At 37.6% G+C, this 24,344-nt stretch overlaps 1 pseudogene; it reads right to left on the reverse strand.

Moving 5' to 3' along the window:
* LOC102118950 (probable C-mannosyltransferase DPY19L2) overlaps positions 1-16,571 on the reverse strand; it is a 70,566-nt pseudogene extending 53,995 nt beyond the window's left edge.
* Between the last annotated feature and the right edge of the window lie 7,773 nt (positions 16,572-24,344).

Below are 24,344 nucleotides of genomic sequence, written 5' to 3' on the forward strand. Positions count from 1 at the left end.
TGTAAGAATTACAGGTGTGAGCCATCGTGCCTGACCCAAAGAGCTTCTTAGTTGCATCATTACCACTGGATTAATAAATGGGCTTGCAATGAAGTGATGCTCATTAAAAATCTATTCTACTCTGTTGGCATGTGCAAATAATGAAAACCATAGAATAATGTCTGTGTTATAACGTGAAAGGGGCCAACTATTATGAAGTAAAGCAGAGAGAATACTTTAAACATGCAGCACCAATTGAGCTGGGGTTATAATTTCATTCTTTGTAGGCTACTGGCAGCATGAGACTTCTTAGCAGAATTTCTCACTTCCAATATAGAATATTATTATTATCATCAGTATTTGTTATGCAGGAAGGAACACTGATGGAAAATCTTAGTATCATGAAATTTCATCAAAATTCTCCATTTACTCTCTGCTTTCCCAATTCAGTTTCTTGGTACTAGTTACGGAGCTGCTTTGGAAATAGGATATGGGCTCAGCTCACTTAAGCAATGATGAGCTTTATGATTAAAGCTCGCAGAAATGCTGCCAGGTAAAATTCTGCTCCACAGTCAAAACAGTCAACATTTAGCTGGATTAGAAGCAGAATGTCCTGCTGTGAAGAGTAGGATTGGCCCTTAGCATGCTGTGTAGCTTGGCACCCAGAATGATTCCCAGGACAAAAGGAAAATCTATAGGTAGATATATACAGATACTATCTCAAACACCAAAAATAACATTTGTGAATAAATATAATAGAAAAACTCTTTCACATGTTGAGCCTTAAAATCTGTCAAACTAATCAACACAGTAAAATAATGTGAAATTATATTATTTCATAAAAATCATACCTTTAAGTAAACTTTATTCCCCATTTTGAAAATCTTTTAGGGCATAAATGTCACCATATTTAAAATTTTCTATGGAAACAACCAAGTACATCTTGCATTCAACTTAATTAATATACACAAAGGAATATAAATCATTGTATTGCAAAGACACATGCACCCATGTGTTCACTGCAGCACTGTTCACAATAGCAAAGACATGGAATTAACCCAAATGCCCATCAGTGACAGACTGGATGAAGATATGTGGTACATATACACCATGGAATACTACACAGCCATAAAAAGGAATGAGATCAGGTCCTTTGCAGGGACATGGATGGAGCTGGAGGCCATTATCCTCAGCAACAGGAACAGAAAACCAAACACCACATTTTCTCACTTATAAGCGGTTGCTGAACAATGAGAATACATGGACACAGGGAGGGCAACAACACACACTGGGGCCTGCTGGGGGATGGGGTGGGGAGAGCATTAGGAAAAATAGCTAATGCATGCTGGGCTTAATACCTAGGTAATAGGTTGATAGGTGCAAAAACCACCATGGCATACATTTACCTATGTAACAAACCTGTACATCCTGCACATGTACTCCAGAACTTAAAATAAAAATAAAAATTAATTTTAAAAATCTTCTTACCTGTGTAAAAAGAATAAACTGAGCAAATTGCCAGGGAAGCATAAAAGCCACATTGGAAAGAGAGAGTGCAACGAAGGGGCTTCTATCATTGCTCGAGGTCCTTAATAGAGAGAATTGATACCAATAAGTTTCACCCTGAAAATAGTCTGTCCCTAAAAAGAAAGACTAATTGCAAATGATAAAATCTAAATTATTACATTGCCTTTACTATTCATACAACAAAATATATAGTTAACTTTTTAAAGTATACTAAAAATAAATTGAAATACTACAGGGTTTGCATGAAGCAATCAAAATTAGAGTTATAAAAATAACGTTGTAATTTACCATTAGATATTTTAAATACAAAAGCTCATCTTCCTCTACATCTGCATGACATTAGAAATTTAATACTCCAGCAAGGAGGTCAGAAAATAGGATGCGGCGCTGCCTCTGCACACCTCAACATGCTTCTCCTGTATGTGTAGCAACAACTTTTACATACCACCACTTTTATGTTTCAAAAAACATTGAAGAGAAATGTAAGTGCTAACAAAGTAATAAGTTTACAACTATGGAAAAATTTAAGCAAAAAGAATCTTAAAATATTAAAAAGTCATTCTAGAATTTAGCTGAAGCAAGTGGAAGTTTAAATGGTCCATTCTGCATTACTGAGATGTATTAGGAACCAATAACTTTTACCATACAGAATTACAGTAACTTTTAGATATGAAAAAAGAAACACAAATATTTTACCTAAACAATAGAACTGTAACTGTTCCTTTTATAAATGCTGTATTGGATTTTGATGAATCTTTGTACAACCGTATATAAATTTTCAAAAACAAAATTCTAAATGTTCATATTGTTTACTAATGTTATCATAAAATACTCATTATGTACTTTGTAGTCTTATATTTTTCAAACAAAAATTACTTTTGACTAAGATACAGAGTATAGCACATGCCCTCAATGATACAACCCTAAATGTTCTAATTAAAGCATTTTATTCCATGAAACCCCTAACTGACCAGACTGATATCACTTCAAAAAAATATAACCCACCTTCCTAGGAATTAAACTGGGAACGAATAGCAAGGGGTGATGAAGAATGGGCAGCTTCCATCACCTAATCTCTGAGAGAAGGCAAAGTGTAGAGCAAAGATATAGAGATCTGAATGAGGAGGAGGTTCCTAAATCCAAATTCAACCTCAGAATATACTCGTCAGGTTGGTAAGAAATCAGAAGTTAGCCTGCTCCATTCTCAAGGTTTGTGCCACCCCAGTACACTACTATTTACCACTCTTCAATTAGCTTTATCTGAGTGCCACAAATATTTGCATGGACATGTGCAGTGTTCCGTGGTTAAAGAGATAAATATGGCATGGTCCCTGTTTCCAGTAGTACTTTTAAATACATATAATTAGCCAGGTACAGCAGCTCACGCCTGTAATTCCAGCACTTTGGGAGGCTGAAGCGGGCGGATCACTTGAGGTCAGGAGTTCGAGACCAGCTTAGACAACACGGCAAAATCCTGCCTCTACCAAAAATACAAAAATTAGCTGGAGGTGGTGGTGTGCACCTGTAATCCCAGCTACCTGGGAGGCTGAGGCAGGAGAATCGCTTGAACCCGGGAAGCAGAGGGTGCAATGAGCCTGGGTGACAGAGCAAGACTTCATCTCTAAAGAAAGAAATAAAAATTTGTGTATGTGTGGATGATTCATAAATTTACTGTTTTAAAAAACAAGGAAGACAAACAAATGATTTTTATATAAGGCAGAATCTGCCAGGGATAGCAGGTGAAGAATGGGGTCCTTTGGGAGTTTGGAGGAGATAGTGATCATTATTTCATTCAGTGAGAGTTCTCATTAGTATTCTATCAAACTTATTTCTCTGAAAGGCTATTTATAGTATTCTACCACATATGGGTTTTTTTTTTTTTTGTTCATTTCTCAGACCTCTTAAATATCTGAAATGCTTATAAACGTAATCCCTACAAAAAAAAGTATCCAAAAAATAAAGTTTGAAATGAAACTGGTTGTCCTATTAGAAACATTAGTTGTTCAGAAATGCTTCATAAATATGCAAATATATGTACTCCTTATCCATCTAACTCCGCATTTCCCAAATTCGTTTGCACACAGAACACTTTTCATGGCACAGTCATCAAAACCACAGGTTAGAAAACAATGTCAAAGTACCTCAACTTTGAAGAGAAAATGTAATTGTTTCTCAAAAACTTTTGAATCTTGGCAAACTATATACAAACACATACCTTTTGGTTTATTAAAACATAATGTAGTTATCTAAAATCTGTAGCCTACACTCTTAAATGGACAGCCATTTTTACATAGCAATTTTGAATTATTTTCTTAACTCTATACTCAATTTACTTTTAAAATAACTAAAAAATGGTCTAAATTTGGTAATTACAACTTCATAGGTTGAAGTATATATAGTATATATATATATATTATATGTATATATAAAATATATATTTATGTATTTTTTTTAGAGGGAGTCTCGCTCTGTTGCCCAGGCTGGAGTGTAGTGGCACAATTTCGGCTCACTGCAACCTCTGCCTCCCAGGTTCAAGCAATTCTTCTGCCTCAGCCTCCCAAGTAGCTGGGATTACAGGTGCACACCACCATGCCTGGCTAATTTTTGTATTTTAGTAGAGATGAGGCTTCAGCATGTTGGCCAGGCTGGTCTTGAACTCCTGACCTCAAGTGATCCACCTACCTCAGCCTCCCAAAGTGCTGAATTGAAGCATATTTTAAGAAACTTAAATTATAATTTATTTGCCTTTGTTTTATGAATCAAAGTTACCTGAGAATCAAAGTTAAAATATACATCTGAAGTACAAGGAATGGATAGGAAAAACTTTCACGGAGAGGTGGTGTCCAGACCACACAGGTGGCCTGAAATCAACAAAATGCCCACTTTACATCATGTTTACTACAACAAACATATTTAAAAACCAGGGGTGAGTCTGTTTTAGTAATTTTAACACTAGGTTCACTATATCCCATTTCTGAGTGTCCGGCATGGCTTCTCAGTTTTTGAAGCTCTCTTAATGCATGAGGCCATTAAGTAGAGAGCAATTAACTACCATGTCCAGAAATCAGCAACAGATATATCAGACCCAGCAAAAGGAAACCCAAGGGACAAACAAGATTGTACATATAAGAGTTGTGAGAATTCTGTGACTGACCAACTAGATCCACAGTCCAGCTCTCAAGGTATGATCCTGGCATATGATCCTGGCATCCCAGGCTTTGGGATATATGCATGCCAAGACAAATACCTAAACAAATGTCACCTAGATCACTCGCAAGCACCAAGAGAGTTTCTACATAACAAGTATATTCGAATGAATATAAATACACACTTCGAATAGCTAAGATTGCCTCAGAATTTGTAAAATGTACCTTAAAAAAGGTTAAGTATATATTTTAAAAACAACGAGAAGTATTTGTGAACTACAAATGCGATGCATGTAATGAAAGTATTAAAGTTTCATACAAACTTTAAAATGACTTCTAAGACATATAGGTCAGAGTATTAGAAAAATTTTCCATCAACAATTCTGAAATTCTAGAAAGAATGTGAACTCTTATTACTTTGCAAGAGTCTTAAAAGTTATTGCTCCTCTTCCAAGATACCAAAATTGTAAATGTTGGAAGAAGAATTATGATACATATAAGAAAGTCAACTTATACCAACAGTTTCCTGGCACACTAAAAGAAAAAGCTTTGTCATTATATCAGCACATTGTTGAATGACAATGCATTTGTTTGCTTTAAAATAATATATATGGCTTTCATGTGTAATTTTTATGATTCCTTTATCTAACTGATTTTTAAAAATTAACGCAACAGCAATGGATGAAAGTACTTCTACCCTGGCCGGGTGCGGTGGCTCATGCCTGTAATCCCCAGTACTCTGGTAGGCCAAGGCAGGTGAATCACAAGGTCAGGGTTTCGAGACCAGCCTGGCCAACATGGTGAAACCCCATCTCTACTAAAAATACAAAAATTTAGCTGGGCGTGGTGGCACATGCCTGTAATCCCAGCTACTCAGGAGGCTGAGGCAGGAGAATTGCTTGAACCCAGGAGGCAGAGGTTGCAGTGAGCCAAGATCGCGCCATGGCACTCCAGCCCAGGCGACAGAGCAAGACTCCACCTTGAAAAAAAAAAAAAAGTACTTCTACCCTATGTAACCTGTGTCATAACATATTAAATATTTTGTTCCCAAGAGCTAGTAGTCAGAATCTCTCTCTTTTTCATTGCCATATCCTCAGCATCTAACAGAGCATGGATGTGGTATGTACTCAATATTTTGTTGAATGAATCCATCGTATTTGAAATAAGCTTCTATGAGCTCTTTTTTAGGCGGACTGTGTTTCATTGAGCTGAATTAGTAAGTTTCAGCATTTTGCATTACTGAACAGACAGCATGACATAACAGAAAGAAGTGAGGGAGCAGGAGGCAGTGTCTTAACTGTGTCCCTGCTGTCAGGCCTGAGGCCTCTTTCATTGTTGTTAAGGGGAGTGCAATGCATACAAAGTTTCACTTAGGCAAGATGAGTAAGTTCTAGAGATCTGCTATACAGCATTGTGTTAATACCGTATTGTACACTTAAAAATCTGTTAAGAGGGCAGATCTCATGTTACTTATTCTTACCACAATAAAAAAGTTGAATATATATGTTATATATATATAATATGTTTTTATAAAATATAACTATAATTTTATCATTTATAAAATATAAATTAATATACATATGTGAGGTTTTAGAGGCAGACAGACATGGAATGGGAAATCCAGCTTCATAATGCAGCAAATGTGGAATGCGGATAAATAACTTAACCTTCTCTAAATTTAAATTTCATAACTTGTATGATGAGGCTGCCACCACCCACAAAAAAAGTTTACTGGGAATACATCAGATAATGTGCATGACGTGATTCAACTCAACAAGTACAGTATTTCCTTTTCTCTACAGAATATATGTATATGTATATATTTACTAAAAGTAAGGCAAGAGATTTCACGTTTGAAATTCTAGCTATTTAAACATTTCAATCAGTGTGATTCAAGTATCAACTTATAACACAAGGGTCTCTAAAATATTGTGAAGTCATAAGTAGTATACAATTACATATTGTTTGGACGAGTATATTTCCTTGTTCCTCTATAACCCTTTCTACTTCTTAAAAATTGCTTTCTAGAAAACAAACCTCTCCATGATTGAAAAAGAAGCACAGTACTGTAATAAGACCTCCTAGTTGAGTACCACTGTAAAAAAAAAAAAAAATAAGAGTATACAATCAAAATTCATGGAAAATATAGTGAGCTTTTCACAAAATTACCTCAGAATTTAAAATCATAGTTTAAATCATATTTAAAACATAATAGTACTAAACCATACCCATGTAGTTGATGTTTAAATCCTGAATGTACAATTCTAAAAAGTGTACATATAAATTAATCTCAATTTTATAATTTATTATAGCTAAAACACTTTCTAAATAAAATACATAGGGTCATAGGGTGTGAACATAAAATACTTTTCTTTTTGTTTTTTTGAGACGGGGTCTTGCTCTGTTGCCCAGACTGGAGTGCAGTGGTGAAATCTCGGCTCACTGCAACCTCCACCTCCTGGGTTCTAACAATTCTCCTGTCTCAGGTTCCTGAGTAGCTGGGATTACAAGCGCATGCCACCATGCCCGGCTAATTTTTTCACTTTTAGTAGAGACGGGGTTTCACCATGTTGGCCAAGCTGGTCTCAAACTCCTGACCTCAGGATCCACCCACCTTGGCCTCCCAAAATGCTGGGATTAGAGGTGTGAGCCACCGCGCACCACCACATAAAATAATTTTGTAAGAAACAGACTAGCACTTTAGAGTCTAGATCACATCCTTTGAATACTCTGAACAAAGGTAAATTTTTATCTTTTGAAATTGGATTTAAGGGATTGAGAGATGAAGATTCTAACAGTTTCATGTACCATTAACTTATAACTGTCTAAACTACTGCAAATATTCTTTACTTGAGTCCCAGAGAAGCAATAATGCAGAATACAAAAATCAGATGAAAGATAAAAACCATTTCTTTTGATACTGTTGTTTTGTTTTTTTGTTTGTTTGTTTGAGAAGGAGTCTCGCTGTGTCACCCAGGCTGGAGTGCAGTGGCGTGATCGTGGCTCACAGCAACCTCCGCCTCCATGGTTCAAGCCGATTCTTCTGCCTCAGCCTCCCGAGTAGCTGGGATTACAGGTGCCCACCACAATGCCTGGCTAATTTTTTTTGTATTTTTAGTAGAGACGGGGTTTCACCATGTTAGCCAGGATGGTCTCAATCTCCTGACCTCATGATCCGCCCGCCTCGGCCTCCCAGGGATTACAGGTGTGAGCCACTGTGCCTGGCACAAAAACAGAACTTTAAAAAAAAAAAAAATAGAACATTTTTAAACCTGCCCAAACAATCTCAAAGCAATTCTTTTCCCTCACAATAACAAGCTTACATTTTTCTATATGGCATATAGAAAAGTGCATAAAATTTCTAGCTTATACAACTATATAAAGGGAACATCCATGTAGTCACCACATAATTAATTGAAATAGAGAAACGATTATACTGAGTCTCTACTTGCCAGCCTCCAAGATAAGAATCAGCTACTGACCTGATTTTTGAGATTATCAACATAACTCTTTCGATATACATATCAAACTATGATTTACTTTAATCTGTTTTTAAACAATATACAAATGGAAGAATGCAGTATTTTTAAAAATTCTGTACCTGGATTCACTCATTCAAAATTATATCTGTAAGAATCAACCATGTTGTGTGTAGCCGTATAGTTCATTCATTCTCATTATTGTATACTGTTCCACCATGTTAATAAACCAAAATGTATTCATTTCTCTGTTAATGGATATTTGGGTTGTTTCCAGTTTGAAGCTTTTGCAAATGATGCTACTATATTATTGTATGTACTTCCTAGTACACATGTGCAAGACTTTTTTGGGAATATATACTTTAAACTAGAATTGCTGAGTTACAAGGTATCTATACCTTCAACTTTACCAGATAATGTACACTGTTCACCAAAATAGTTGTACCAATTTATGTGTCCACCTGTGGTGGATGAAAGCTCCTTTATCAATCTATTAGATGTGAGTTGGTATTTCACTGTGGTTTGAATGTGTATTTTCTTCATGACTAATGATGGTGGTCAACTTTACATGTTTATTGACCATTTGGTGTTCTTCTGGGAAATACCAGTTCATAAACATTTTGTCCATTTTTCTATCAGGTTGTCTTTCTTCTTTGTCTTCATCTTCCCACTCTAATATAAACTTCACAGGGACAGAGATTTCTGTTCTGTATTCCAAGCACCCAGAACAGTGCTCCAAGTCACAACAGGCTTTCAATAAATATTTATCAAGTTAATTAATGGAATTTCTGGATAGTAGGTGGGGTATATACTTTGTAAATATCTTCACTCACTTGGAGGTTTTTTTTTTTTATCCTATAGTTCTTTTGAGGAACTGAAGTTCTTTTCATCCAATTTATCAGTTTTTCTTCATGGCTGGATTTTTGTGTCTTGTTTAAGAAATCATTTCTTATTCCAAATGACTTCTGTATTATACGCTGAACACTTTATAAAAAATTTGTCTTTCATATTTGAGTGTTTAATCCAGCTTGGATTTATTATTTATATAGTTCCAATTTCTCCTTGTTCCATATGATCTCCCAATTATTCCAGCACTATTTATTAAAATGCCTGTCCTTACCCACCAATCTGCGATACCCACTCTTCCATATATCGAATGCCTTTAAATGTACATTTCTGCTTCTGGGCTGTACTCTATTTCAGTTACCCATTTGTCTATTCCTGTGCCAATATCATAGTGTCTTTTACATTAGCTTTATAATATAGCAACAATTGATAGTGCAAATCCTTCTTTTTCAAGAATACCTTGACTGCATTTGGCCCTTTGCATTTCTGAAAACTTTTAAATCAGCTCATCAAAGTCAACAAAAAATATGTTGGAATTTTGACTGGTAGAGCATTGAATCTATAAATCTTTTTAATATCAAGTCTTCAATCAATGAATATGGAATATCTCTCCACTTGAATTTTCCCAGACATATCTCAGGAATGTTTTAATCATTTTCCCACAGGTGTCATATATATCTTTTGTTGGTTTTATTCTGAGGAACGTCATGCTTTTAATGCTATTCTAAACAGCATCCTTTCAAAATTTCATTTTCTATTTGATCCTAAAGTATAAAATTTATAATTTTGAATTTTAATATTAATGTTTACATCTAGTAACATTGTAAATTTTCTTATTATTGCAAACATTGTATCAATCAACTTTTAAAATTTTTCTAGATATATGATGTAATCTACTTTTAAGAACACTTTTTTTTTTTTTTTCAAGTTTTCCAATCCTTATACTTATCACTACTCTTCTTTTTATGTACTGTGCTGGATAGTATCCCTGGTACAACACTGACTTATGTTAATAGTTTTCGTTGATTCTATGCTAGTGTTTTTTATGCTGAAAACTTCCTAAAACAAAAAGTGTGTATATTTACTGAACTCTAAATTGACATAAGCCTATGAAAACTCAACAAATATTTGTTCAAAGAGTAAAGCTATTAATTAACTTTAATTTTAAATGTTTTACACAACAAGAATAACCTTGTAAAGAAATCTGATGATTCAGCTAGGAAAATGTTCCACCTAAAGAAACAGAAAACCTAACAAAAGTGGCTCACACAATATGGATGTTGTTTATTATATCATTCAACAAGAAAATGAAAGATAAGTATCTGTTGGCATTGGTTCAGTAGCAGAAGCATGGTAGGCCAGATAGATCTCCTATGTTTATGGCCTTTCCCTTATGGTCACAAGATGACTGCTGCAGCTCTGGGCATGACATCCTAGTGTAATCAAAGCAGGAAGAAACAGAGAAGGGGCAGCTAAGTCTGTCCTTTTGTGAGAAAGGCAGATACTTTCCTAGATGTAACCAAAACCGACTTCACCTTAGTTTTCATTGACAAAAAGTAGCTGATATGGTTATCTCAGGGAGCAATTAAGTGTGGGAGCAAAACACACGACCATTGAAATTAATTTCAACTTATCACCTGAGACAGGTCTCACTGCTGCTTCCCGTGGTACTCTTATCAAGATAGACAGGCTAGCAGATGTAAGTGCCCGCCACATGTGATACACAGTTTTTCCTACTGCTTTCTTAATTTCACCCTTAGAGAATACAATTAGAAATAAGCTGCTGTTATTGCTAATGAAAGATCTCCTCCAATGTTTTATTAATTTTACACATGAACTAGGAGATATTCCATTAAAGCCTTTGTTAGGAAATCTTAATTAGTTTAAAAAAAAAAAAAAAAAAAAAACCCTTACAGGATAAAAGGGATGCCTTTGAGATAGAATTTTAGTGACATCTCCAGTTTCTGGTTACATGATATTGGTTAAGCTTCTGAAAAAAAATCAAACAAATCCACAAACTTTCCTGATATGAATCTAATCTCGTTAATTTTCCTTTTCATTTAATCAACAAATATCAGCCAGTCTGTATAAGCCCACTGAAAGGTCTCTCAATTCAGTAGTAGTCTTACCTCAGGTATGCTCCATACGTGAAGAACAATCCCATCATTAGTCCATTTAAAATAAAGATTACACCAACATAATAGCAAGCAGGATCTCCCAATCCTTTGAAAAGATACAGATAATCAGTGTTTAATGAATATACGACTCTAAAGCAATTGGGCATAATTATCTCGGTGCTTTGCAATCAAGAGCTCATGAATTTGCTGAAAGCATTTGCTTTCCAGATTGCTGCTGTGTTTAATTCTTTACCCTTATAAGAGTTTGTGTGTGTGTGTGTGTATGCAGACACATATATATGTATGTGTGTATATATATGTGTGTATATCTACACATACACATATGTAAGCTCACCCTTATTGAGGTATAATATAGTTACACTTATACTTAACACTTTTTATAACTGCATTTGTACTTTCCTCTAAAGAATTACTATTACACTGTAATGATTTGTTGGGGATTCACATTTATTAGCTGATGCTGCTAGTAGTTAAGTGTCTGGAACTGTCTGTAGAACCACTTAATGAATACAAAAGAAAATCCATTGCATTATTTTTATCTGTTGCTAGGCTCTAGGAAGAGTTAAGGTATGGTTTTGACTTCAGGATACAGCTTTAGTCTATACGAAATGATCCAGTCATTTGATCCATTATCATGTATAGCTAGAATCTTAGTATATTCCATACAGAAGATCGTGCGTGTGTGGCAATACGTACTTTACGATCATCCCACATTTTTCTCAGAACAAGTTTATGACATTAGCAGATATAAAAATACTTTTCTTATGATTGAGAAAACAGAACATAGAATACTCAACTTGTCAGAGGTTATTTCACTTTAACTGGCTGGAGCCAAGGTCTGAAGGCTGGCCTTCTGATTCCCCCTGCCTCTCTGATCACTCCTCTGAGTCAGTTCCAGTAACTTCTCTTGTTTTATTTACCACTCTTCGACACTGGACCACCTTAGGTTCTGTCGTATGCCCCCTTCATTTCTCCATCTGCATATTCTCCATAAAGAAATTCTTCCACATCCATGGCTCCAATGATCTATATACAGATGACTCCAACTCTACATTTAATCCAGAACTTTCTCCTTATTCTCATACCCAGATAGCCACTTCATGTCCCCACTCTGAGGTGTCTTAAGTACCTCAAATTAATGCATACACAATGAAACATAACAATACAAACCTGCTGCTGTTCAAATGCTTCTTACCATTCAAAGGAGCTCAGTTACTTAAGCTAGAAACCCAACTGTGTTTCACATGACTCTTCACTCACCTTCCCCTCCCTTACCAAACAATTACCAAGTCTCGTCCATTCTACTTCCAAAATCTCTCTCACACCCAGACATTTCCACATTATCTTTCCTGCAGTCACTTGCTGAGAATAGAGGAAGTCTCCTGCCTGGTCTCCCTGAACCTACTTTTGTCCCTTTTCTAATATTCTTTCCATACCATTGACTAAATAATGTTTTAAAATGAAAATCTGTTAAAATTCTTCAATGGATAAAGTATAAAATCCTTTGCCAGTGCACGCCTTTCATGATCTGATCCTTCCTTATATTCCCAGCACCATTTCACATCATTTTCTTCTCCATTGCTTCCAGGAATTCTAGCCTTCTTTCAGTTCTCTCTTGCTTCAGGATATTTGAATATGCTATTCCCTATTCTTAAAATACTTACCCTCTCTTACTCCTAATGTCGGGAACCTTATTTTCTTATTTGTAATATCCATCACAGTTGTAACTGCTAACAGCCCCCTTACAGCATAAACTCAATGAGGGTAAGGCTCCACGCCTAGCTGGTTCATCTCGGTGTGCCAAGTGCCAAACACGAACCTATCACTTATCGGGAATGTAACTAACACCATACTTAGGTGATCATTTTCACCACTCAGACAGGGTCACACCTTCTAGCTGACTGAATCATTGCTAAGCCTCTCATTTTATGAGGCAGTTTCTCCAATCCTTTACATTGTACACAAAAAAGTATAATTGCCCCTCAAACATCCTCATCAATTCTATTTTTACTGAGGGAATTAGTAAAAAATGTAATGAAAATAGATTTGGTTCATATTCCAAGAGTTGAATGTTGTTACAAACAAGTCTAAAAATTTATTCATAAAATATAGCAAGTCATGTTCTTAAGAATTTGAAGAAATAAAGAAAAAACAACAGTATTAGTGTTATGAAAAGAGATACATGTGGCTCTGAATGAGAGTTTCAAGGGACAGCACCGTACTTGAATTGTAAAAGTGCTGAAATGCAAACATCTTAAATGGAAGTGACCACTATGTATCCTGGGAAGCTGTTAGATGATTCCAAAAGCGGTTCTTTGACAAAGAAATCAATGTAGAATATAAATAGGAAGAGTTTTATTAATACTACTCATGAACTATGAGCATATATAAAAAAGTAGTATTTCTAAATCTATTATTGCATATTTATGCAATTTAAAATTTTTAAAATATGTATGCATAATTAAATTTATATTAGTTATTACAAATAGATATTTGACTACTTAATCTACCCTCAAAATTTATATATTGAAACTACTCCAAGACACATCTTTCTGTATCTTTGCATTCTGAAACAGAAGACTAACTTATAGTCAAAATTGCATTACAATGGGATATGTTAATACTCAAATTCCAAACTTGATACTCAAATTTGTAAGTACACAGCCTTCTCAAAAAACTACTTTAAAATGTAAAATACTCATTGAGGTGAGTCACTTCTAATTTTTTTAAGTGAACAACAGTATTTTACAATAATTCTTAAAAGTGAATCATATTATTAAATGTTGATGAATGTTTACAAATGACAGCATGTTTGGAAGAAACATGCCTTCACAGCTTTGAACTTCATTAAGAGGTTCTATTCTGGTGACATTCCAGCAGGTCTTAGTCTCTAGTCCAAATAAATTCATTATTCCCATTAATGTGCAATACCAGGAGCCTATGACTACCTTTAAAAAGACTAAAAAAAAAAGAGATAATGGAGGAAAATACATTCTCTTCATAATGATCTTTCCAAAGTACCATTTTGTGATGGTTGCCTTAGACATTATAAACTCTGACAATTTAGATCATTTCACTTGTGAATCAGTCACTTCAAAATTATACATTATGCTTCTATATAGAAAAATATTACATATGTGGTAACCAATTCTGTAATATAAATAATAGTAACTGTTAAGTCAATATAAAACTATATAATTAAAATATGGTGATTAATAGAAAAATACAAAGATTTATAGAAACATTTCAAAATTCATTTCATTTAGATCCTTGAATTTATTCCTTCATAAAATATATAAAATACATCATAAAAACTGGAACATAATGGAATAATAGCACCCGTATGCATTACCACTTTAACCAAGCAGAAGATTTAATTAACCAGTTGTTTCCAATCTGCAAGCTATTTGTAACATATTCAAAGAGAAAGGAAAAATAACCACAAAAAAATTTCTAACAGAATGTTTATGTCTCAGAGGTTTTTAAAAAATAACATTATACATTCTGGAAAACTAATGTGAGATCACTGGGGGAAAAATAAAAAAATAAAGAGGTGAAAAAGGAAAGTAAGCACCTCTAAGAGCTAACCATTTTTAATATTTTGGTGATTGGCCAGGCGCCGTGGCTCATGCCTGTAATCCCACCACTTTGGGAGGCCAACGCGGGCAGATCACGAGGTCAGGAGTTCGAGAACAGCCTGGCCAACTGGTGAAACCCCATCTCTACTAAAAATACAAAAATTAGCTGGGCATGGTGGCAGGCGCCTGTGATGCCAGCTACTCAGGAGGCTGAGGCAGGAGAATCACTTGAAATCAGAAGGCAGAGGCTGCAATGAGCCAACATCACACCACTGCACTCCAGCCTGGGCAACAAGAGTGAAACTCCAACTCAAAAAAACAAAAAAAAATGTTGGTGATTATCTTTCCAGTCCTCCCCCTAGGCATTTAAAACATGAAATTAAGAGTTACTCAATACTACCTAATGAGATCACATTATCAATGTTAATGTAATATATATCACTAAACATCGTAAACATCTTTCCACGTCTCACAAGTGTAGATTTATTATGCAGCTTGATATAGTAGGAAAAGTATAGCTTTGATGTCAGAATTGAACTGAAATTCTGACTCTGCAAGTTATAGTTTCTATGGTTTCAAGAAATCCTTCAACAGCTGTCAATCATTTCATCTCTCAAATGAGTTTAATAATAACTATTCTACAAGAGAAGTGAGGTAAGAGCTCACATATATAGTCATGTATGTCCTAAGTATAGTGCTGGCATATAGTATGCAATGAATGCTTTTACCTTTTTAAAACATTCTGTTCTAAACTCACATTTTTATTTGTAAATGAGAAATTAATCTCCTGTGAAATTAATCTCGCAGGGGGAGCAAGGCGACGGTTGCCGGGAAGCGCGCGCCACCCCTCCCTCCCATTCTTCGTCCTCCCCTCGCGCGCCACCCGTTTTTCCCTCTTTCTCCGTTAATAACAGCTGGGTGGCTGGGGGAGGAGGGAAGGTGGCCCCGGCGGAGTCTGGGCGGGCGCCTCCCGCTCAGCCGCCAGCCGCCTTGGGAGCCGGAGGATAGCGGCGCTAGCAGCGGCCGCCCGAGAGGAGGCTGTGCCGAGGCTCGGGGCGCCGAGCGCAGCAGCAGAGAGCACCAGCGACCCGTTGTGGCGCACCAGACGCAAAACCAGCGGCAGCCGCACGGCCAACTGAGCCGCCCCTTCCTGCTGGAGCCAGCGAGGGGTGCGCGCAGCCTGGACCCCTTCCTCTGCGCGTCTCCTCGTTTCCCCCGCCCGCGTCAAGCCGCCAGCCTCGCCCGCCGCCCAGAGAAGGGGGCGCCGGGCGGCGGCCCTGTACGCGCGGGGGCCTCTCTGGACCGGCCGCGGCGCCTGGGCCCTGCTCTCTAGCTCCCGCGCTCACTCCTGCCCTCTGGGCTCTCCGGGCGCAGCGCGCAGGCCGGGCCGGACCCTGCCCGGGCCAGGACGGACATGAGCGCCAAGCAGAGCGGCCCGACAGCAGTTAACAGTCGCACGCGCGCGTGCTCGGGCTCAGATCTACTTTCCAGTAGCAGCGGAGGGGCCAATGGGACCGCGGGCGGCGGAGGCGCTCTGACCGCCGCTGCGCGGAGGTTCCCGGCTCAGGTGCCCAATGCGCACCAGCTCAGCGCTACGGCCGGCGCCGCGGCGGCTTCGGCAGTCCCGCGCAGCCGCTGCCTCGGCGGGGCCGTGGGGAGCGTGGCGTCGGCGGCCCGTGCGGCGCAGTCCTCCTTCAGCATCCCGAACAGCAGCGGCGGCCCCTACGGCTCGCAGGACTCGGTGCACAGCAGCCCTGAAGACGGCGGCGGCGGCGGCCGGGAGCACCGGGGTACTGCGCCCGGTGATTGGCTCCTTACCAGCTCTCCTCTCGCCGCACATGTTTGGAGGTACGGACCCCTCTCCGCGGGCCCGCGCTCGGTCCTCCCGCGGCTGCACGTGGGTTGTGGCCGCCGGCTATTTTTAGCCTTCTTTTCTCCTTCGCCCGGGGCGCCGGGGGCTGCTCCCAGGCCCAGCCCCCGCAGGTCTCCATCCTGGGAAGAAACCCCCGGCACTTAACTGCTGCGGTGCGGCTGTCGCGTAGACGCGTGGTTTGGTTTTTAAACATCGTGAGCACCCTCACCTCAGCGGCTCCCCGGTAGAGAAAGTCTCTTTTTCAGAGAGATGACTGGAGCAAATGTTGTTTTACAACAAACCGACGTAACAGCCCTTATGGTTGTGGCTTTTAGTACCGGGAAGTCAGGAGGAGACCTGTTGCTAAATGTAGTTCTATCTGGGGACTCAGTGGGGAACAGTTTTTAAAGGGCAAAGGTCAAAGGGTCTCGAATGAACGCTGAGTTACCATCTTTGGACCGACCTTTAATAAAAAGCTGTAATCCTTAAATCTGTGTCAGTCCCACTTACTATGTCACTTTAATTGGAGGAAAGCGTTAATGAAAAGTTTGTTTTTAAACCCCACTGAACCGCTACTTAAGGTCACAGTTAATGTGAGTCCTGCTTAATTTAGAAAGCATTTAAAAAGTGGAAAAGTTTCCTAAGGAAGTAAAAATTTTGCAACTCTGCCTACAAGATACAGTAATTGGCTAGGTTCTTTGGAAGAGCAGTGTTGACTAGAGTTAAGAAAAAGTCAGTTGTGGAAAATGGGCATTTTTAATAGCAAAATGATGTGCTTTACTATAGAAACAGGAGGAAGGGTGCGTTGTCCTGGGAAAAGTGAATTCTTCTTCAGTTATGTTTTATGCTGATCTACTTTATTGCAAAACGCTAATAGTAAATGAATCAAGACCACCTCCCCTCCCCGATTTATGAAAATAAATACAAATATAGAAGATAAGCATTCCCATTTCATCGCATTATGCATCCAATATTAGAAGAATTCGCAGCTGAGCGCAGATGAACAGCGAAAACAGCATCCCCTACATTTTTGTGCCTCTTTTACTCATGTATTTGTAAACGTAGGAACTTTGAGTGGAGACTTAGTAAAGTGGAATACGTAGTAATTTATCTGTTCTGATGTTCTGTACTATCAGCATACACGCCAGCATAAATTAAAAATAAGAATGTCATGTTTAATTTTTCCCATCTTTTTAGTAACGCTTTGCACATTCAATATGGAATGACGCTTGACTTTTAATTAGCTACCTTGTTTTAAATTAATTTTTGCTTCTTAAAAATATTCATCCCTCTTAAAATTGGGCCATTTTTAAAAGTCATTTGCTTTTGAGTAAAAGAACTCTCCTGGTGTCCTTAAAGTGATTTGATCACAACTAAACAGTTGAAGTTGCTGTAGTCCACACTGAAGAATATAAAAGGCAGATTCTGAGAATTGGTGATTAGTGTGAGATTGAAGGGCAAACTGGTTTTTAATATTTATCTTTATCTTTTTAAAGTGAAAACTTGCATTTAGCAGTTATCAAAAGATGAATAAGTTCGCTAAAGAAGGGTGAATAGGAAAAGCCTTGTCAAGTTAATAGTTAATATTTAATATGCTGATTTTTAAAAATTCATTTTCTAAGAGCTGATAATTCCCTTTGAGAAACATATTTCTATGGGTTTACTTTGTTAAGTAAATGCATTCCATTCAGAGCACGGGACAGTTGAGCCCCATGTTATTCCTAGTAAATGAGTAAGTCAAAATACCTAGTTGCTTAAAGTTGGAAATAAAGCATTTCTCTTTTTTCTTATCTAAGTTGTAGATTTGTGCAGTCACTAGTTCTTTTAGTGCTGTTGGGGTTGGGTGACTGGGACCTAGTAGTACAAAGACAGTTTCTGAGGAACTTATAGCAGCCTTTCTCAACCGGCTTTGTGGAGACAATTGTGCTGTAGTGTGCAATGCATTTTAACTTTTAGCTCCAGTGCATTTAGGACAGTTTTAGTTATGTATCATTCTTGGAACAGTTGAGAAAACAGTCACTGAAAAAATTGCCTGTGTTTAGTGATTCAGATGAGGAACCTCAGTTGAGAATTGCTGGAAAGGGATCAGAGAAATTACCTGTTCTTACTGTATGACAGGATCAAATGAAAGTGCCACATCCTGAAATTTTTGTTGAGACAGGGAGATGGAATACACTTATGTAAAACCCCATCTTAGTGGCATGCCTTACTGAGATTTTTACCTATATTTTAGTGGACGGGTTATTAGGAAAATAATAGAAGTGTGTTTCTCATCATCATGAGATTTAGGGAGCTAGATCTTATAATTTAAAAAATTAGACTTGACTATACTTCACATTTACTTGATTTTTTAGTATCTATTATAGCATTATTGTGTTTATTCAGTTACAAATTTTATAAATGGTTATATACAAATAACCCATCTTAAAATTGATAAAAGGATTATTTCAGAATTAATGGAAAGTTCATATTGTTTTTTGTAAAGCTGTTGTTTTAATTGTTGTTTAGATTATTCACGTCTCCTAATAAGAAAATATGGTACCAATAAGATTCAGAATTATTCTCTTGTGAGCTGTCATGTAATTTATAGAAAATGAAAAACAGTCCCCCCTTTTTATTTTTAACACTTAAGAGTCTAGCAAGTGGAATTTTTAGTAGTTCCCTCACAATGAATTGCCACATTGAACGAGGAAGTTTTCTGTGTTGGTTTTATGTTTTGCTGTCTTTTGGACATCTATTTTGGCTATATACGCTCTTATTTTCTCTAGAGACTGGAACAAAAATGCCTAATCCAGATATTTCAGTTTGTAGAAATTTCCTAGAATTGAGTTGCCGGACATCAGAATATGATTATATTTATATAGGAGTTTTTAGGTGAAGTAAATCTTGTCTTTGTTATTCTTTTCAGACTGGGGAGTGTTAAAGTGAACAGACGCTTTCTCGACTACTGCTAGTATTGTCCATCACCTTTGTTTTAAAACGGGTCTTAAGGGTATTTCCTAACGTTTAAAAGTCTTGATGGTATCTTAGAGGGGTTTGTCTGGCTTTAATTTATATCTACGTTTTTTTTCCCACTGTCAAGTAGCTATTGTTCATAAGAGCATAACATGAGTGGTAAAATAGCCTTTTAATGATGCGGCAAGAATGGGGTAGATGAATTGAGCTATAGAAATATACCAATAAATGGAGATTATTTCCAGAGAAATTGTGTGGACTTCTAAATGTGTCCTTGAGTCCGGAAGTGAAAATGTAAAATGACTTAATCTCAGACAACCAGTGGTGTGGGGTTGCTTTTGGCCTTCTGATTTTCTTGAGCTTTCTTGGGTGTGACTTGCTCTTGAGTATTTCAGTAGTCTGATTGTCATTCAGGTGCCTTGTTACTTGTGAAACATGTTTTCTTATATTGAAGGAGTGCGGGTTATCTCTTAAAACTGAATATGTTGAAGAAGACCTGTATTTCTAGGAAGATTTCTCTTAATTTGTAAAGCAGATGTGAAGTTTTATGGTGTTAGGTTATCTTCATCAATTAACCATTATTGAATTGGTCTCAGTTATCACTTCTTACCAATATCAAGTGCCAAAATGTTTGAATTTGGGATATTGTAATTTATTTCCCATTCTTGAATGTTATTTTGTGCCATTGAAGGCTTTTATGGGGAGTGGCAGAAGAGGAATGTTTGCCTCTTTCTAAGAAAAATGAGCCTTCTAACCACAACCCCTGCCACTCCTGAAGTAACAAGAATTTTGGTGGTTATTGTTTCTCACTTGTAATTTCATACCTTCATATTATATGCTTTGCTGTGTGTAAGTGTGGCCTATGTCGTGGAAGTTTCTGCTTTGGGAATTTTTCGGAACTATTCTTGACTGCAAGGTGGGGAGGATTGGTGAGTTGCACAGGGCATCACCTGATCTGAGAGCAGCATGACCTGAGAACCTGGTATTTTGATGCTTTGCTGGCTGGTGCAGTGCCTGAGGGGGTAAGAGCCCTGTTGTTGTAAGATAGTGTCTTACTCCCTCAGGCACATCTCCAGCAAGTCCCTTGCTGTCCTCCAATTTGATTGCTTTGCCTGATGACTAGTAAGTAAGTTCTTCTGACTACCAAATATCGTTAATTAGATATCAACTTTTAAACTATTTATTATTGTTTGGGCTGTAAGGAGAATTGCCCTAATGTTACACTTATTACATCTACTAAGTATTATGTAAAATTGGGTATATTGGCAAATGTGTTAAAAGAGAGTGTAGGAACTGCTTTATATAGCAAATTACTTCCTAAGTTTTACGTTATGTAAATATTCTTAAGAACTATTGTTAATTTGAAATGTTAGTCTGTGTTTTAATTTTGCATGTACATGACATTTACTTGTTTAGAAATTGGACAAAACGTAGGCCTTTTTGTGAAAAAAGAGTTCAGAAATGCCTTAGGTTCTGATTTTATTCGTTTCCTAAGCTGCTTATTAACAAATGACTACAAATTTAGCGGTTCTAAGCAACACATTTACTACCTCGCAATTTCTATGGGTCAAGAGGCTGGGCACAACTTAGCTGTGTCCTCTGTAAGACTGCAGTCAAAGTGTTGGCTAGGGCTGGGTTGTTATCTAGAGACTCAACTGGGGAAAGGTCTGCCCCCAGACTTCCTTGGGTTATTGGCTGAATTTATTTCTTTGTGTCTGTTAGGTTCAGAGCAGCTTGCTTCTTCAAAGTCAGCACAGGAAGAGAGTCTAGCAAAGGTGAACTGGTGCTATGTTCTTACATAATCACGTACATGTAATCACATACAACCCATTGCCTTTGCTGTATTTCATTGATTAAAAGCAAGCCATAGGTCCAGTTCATGTGCAAGGGGAGGAAATTATACAAAGGTTTAAACACCAGGAAGTGTAGGAATCAAGAACAGTCACATCAGTTCTGTCTGCCACATGGATTATAGACTTAGATTGACAGTTGAACATGTAACTTTTTTGTTAAACTCATTTTTTATTTACTTTTAAAAAGTTGTCCTAATGCATATGGTAAGTATAGTATTAATAAACATGAATCGAGCCCCTTTTAAGGGCTGCGCATTGTAGTTACTGAGAGTTCAAATATGGGGCTTCTTTATGCACTGCTCAACTCTCCACTGAATTTGGGAGATGGGTATATGTGATTATTATACGGTGCAACAAATTCTGTAAATGAACTGTTAGCAAAATGCTTAGTGAAGTATCTTTGTCTAGGCTAGTCAAAAAATGCTTCCCAGAGGAGGGTACATTTGAACTGTAGTTTGAAGGATTTAGAAGTTTTACGGAGAGAGGGCACTATAGACTAAAGAGAAATCCACAGAAGCGTGGGTTTTGATAGGGCATACTGAAAAGTTAAATATGTCTGGACTGCAGGGTGCATAGAGGAATGATGAGAACCTGAAGCTAGAAAAATAGAAAGTGGAGCCAGTTGAAGGATTTTATAGTGCTATAGGTTTGTTTTATCTCATGAAGTTTGAAAGCAGGGGGAGTATCATGATTAGGCCATTGGGCACAATTAACAATCGTAGTTTACATGGATGGCAACCTTCTCTAGTGGTGCAGACTTCAGGCTGTATGCAGCAACCCTTATCAGGATTCAGTTCTTAAGGAGGAGAGTGTGATAGCAGGAGGGTAAGTTAGGATTCGAATTTTAGAATATAACTGATAGAAGATGCCTATGTTGAAAACATGGCATTGGTGAGGGAGAAGAAAAGTTAGATTTGATTGAGATTTCTAAGGTAGAACTGATAGAATTGAGAACCAGGGTACATAGTGATGTCTTTAACCAGTATTAAAGATGAAAAGAACAAGTTTTAGGAAATGATAATGAGTTCCTTTTAGGCCTGTTAAATTTGAGTGGCTGTAGGATTTCCACCTGGATAGAAGTATCCTTTAAGTGGTTGGAAACATGAGTCTCTAATTCAGGATATTACAAAAAATTGAGAAATCAATTTTCAGGTTATAAATGAATCCAGAAAGTGGGTAAGATTCCTAAGGAATAAATATAAGTTGATGAAGGACAAGGATGGAATCCAGAGAAGTATTTTAAGAGACAGGCAGAGGAAGAGGCCAGCAATTAGAATTCAACCACAGGGAAAGGATGTTTTTTAAAACCTTTTTTTTTTTTAATTATAAAAATAATACCTGTTCACTAGAGAAAAACTAACATACAGAAAAGCAGTGGCTCACGCCTGTAATCCCAGCACTTTGGGAGGCTGAGGTGGGCGGATCACGAGGTCAGGAGATCGAGACCATCCTGGCTAACACGGTGAAACCCCGTCTCTACTAAAAATACAAAAAATTAGCTGGGCATGGTGGCGGGCACCTGTAGTCCCATCTACTCGGGAGGCTGAGGCAGGAGAACGACGTGAACCCGCGAGGCAGGGCTTGCAGTGAGCCGAGATCGTGCCACTTCACTCTGGCCTGGGCAAAACAGTGAGACTCCATCACACGCACACACACAAAAGCAAATTGCTGGTAATCTTACCACCAGAAATAACCAGAAAAAAGTGTTAATGTCTTTTATATATGTATTTGTTTTAGACACAAAGTTTGTTTGGAACATTCATTTTTATATTGTTTTGATTTTAACCTTTCTGATGTTCTCATACAAAGTTTAAAGCTACAAATTTTCCTCTAAGAATTGCTTTACCTGAATCCCACTGATTTTGAAGTGTTCTTGTTAACATTCAGTGAAAAATGCATTTCAATTTCCCATATGATTTCTTCTTGATCCATGGGTTACATATTCTTTGATAACGTGCTCTTTCCCTTTCCACTAGTTTCTAACATTGTATTAAAATTTTTTATAACGTGATTTTTAATTATCACCCAGTATTCCAAAAATCACTCAAATATTTAACGAGGACCTGCTCTTCTGGACACTATTCTGGGGATACAGCAGTGAAGAAATAAGACAAAAATCCCTGCTTTTAGGGGCCTTATTATTCTATTTGGGAGAGAGAGTAAACAAACAAGTAAAATACATAGCGTGTTAGGGCATTCAGTGTAATGGAAAAAAATGGAGTGCAAAGGCTGATAGAGATTCTGGGATGGAGCCCTGTCTATAGTTGCTATTTTAAATAGGGTTTTAAGGATGACCTCACTGACAAGGTGACAATTTAAGCAGAAAGTGAAGGAGCAAGCCATGAGAATCTCTGGGGGAAAAACATTTTCAGGCACAGGGAACAGTAACTGTAAAGGCCCTGAGGCATGAGTGTACCTGATATGTAGATTTACTGCAGCTGGAGTGCAGAGGGCTGTAGAAGATGAGAGCATAGTGGGGTGGCGTGAGGTTGGGACAGAATCATAAACTGCCTGGTAACCACTGACCTGTGGTTTCTGGCTTTTGTTTGAAAGAGGGATGGGGAGACACTGGAGTATTTTTGTGCAGAGGATTGACATAATCTGACTTGGGTTTTAAAGGATTACTCTGGCTATTGTGTGAGGTGGCAAGAGTCAGCAAGGAGGCAAAAATCCAGATGAAAGATAACAGTAGCTTGGAGTAGGGTGGCAGTGCTGGAGGTGCTAAGCAGTGGCCATATTCTGGATATCCAGTGTTTTGAAGATAGAGCCACCTGGATTAGATGTGGAGGTATGAGAGAAAATGAAGAGTCAAGGATTTATTTGGTTGTTCCTTATGGTTGAATTTGTTTGGTACAGTTATAATAAAATACTGTTGCTGTGAACACCCTGGTAAGCAAATTTGCAAATTTTTACAGGTTTTTAAAAAAATTTTTTTGGATGGAGTCTCCCTCTGTCACCCAGGCTAGAGTGCAGTAGTGCAATCTTGGTTCA

This window comes from Macaca fascicularis, chromosome 3 (assembly GCF_037993035.2).
Source record: "Macaca fascicularis isolate 582-1 chromosome 3, T2T-MFA8v1.1".
In the NCBI taxonomy this organism is placed as follows: Eukaryota; Metazoa; Chordata; class Mammalia; order Primates; family Cercopithecidae; genus Macaca; species Macaca fascicularis.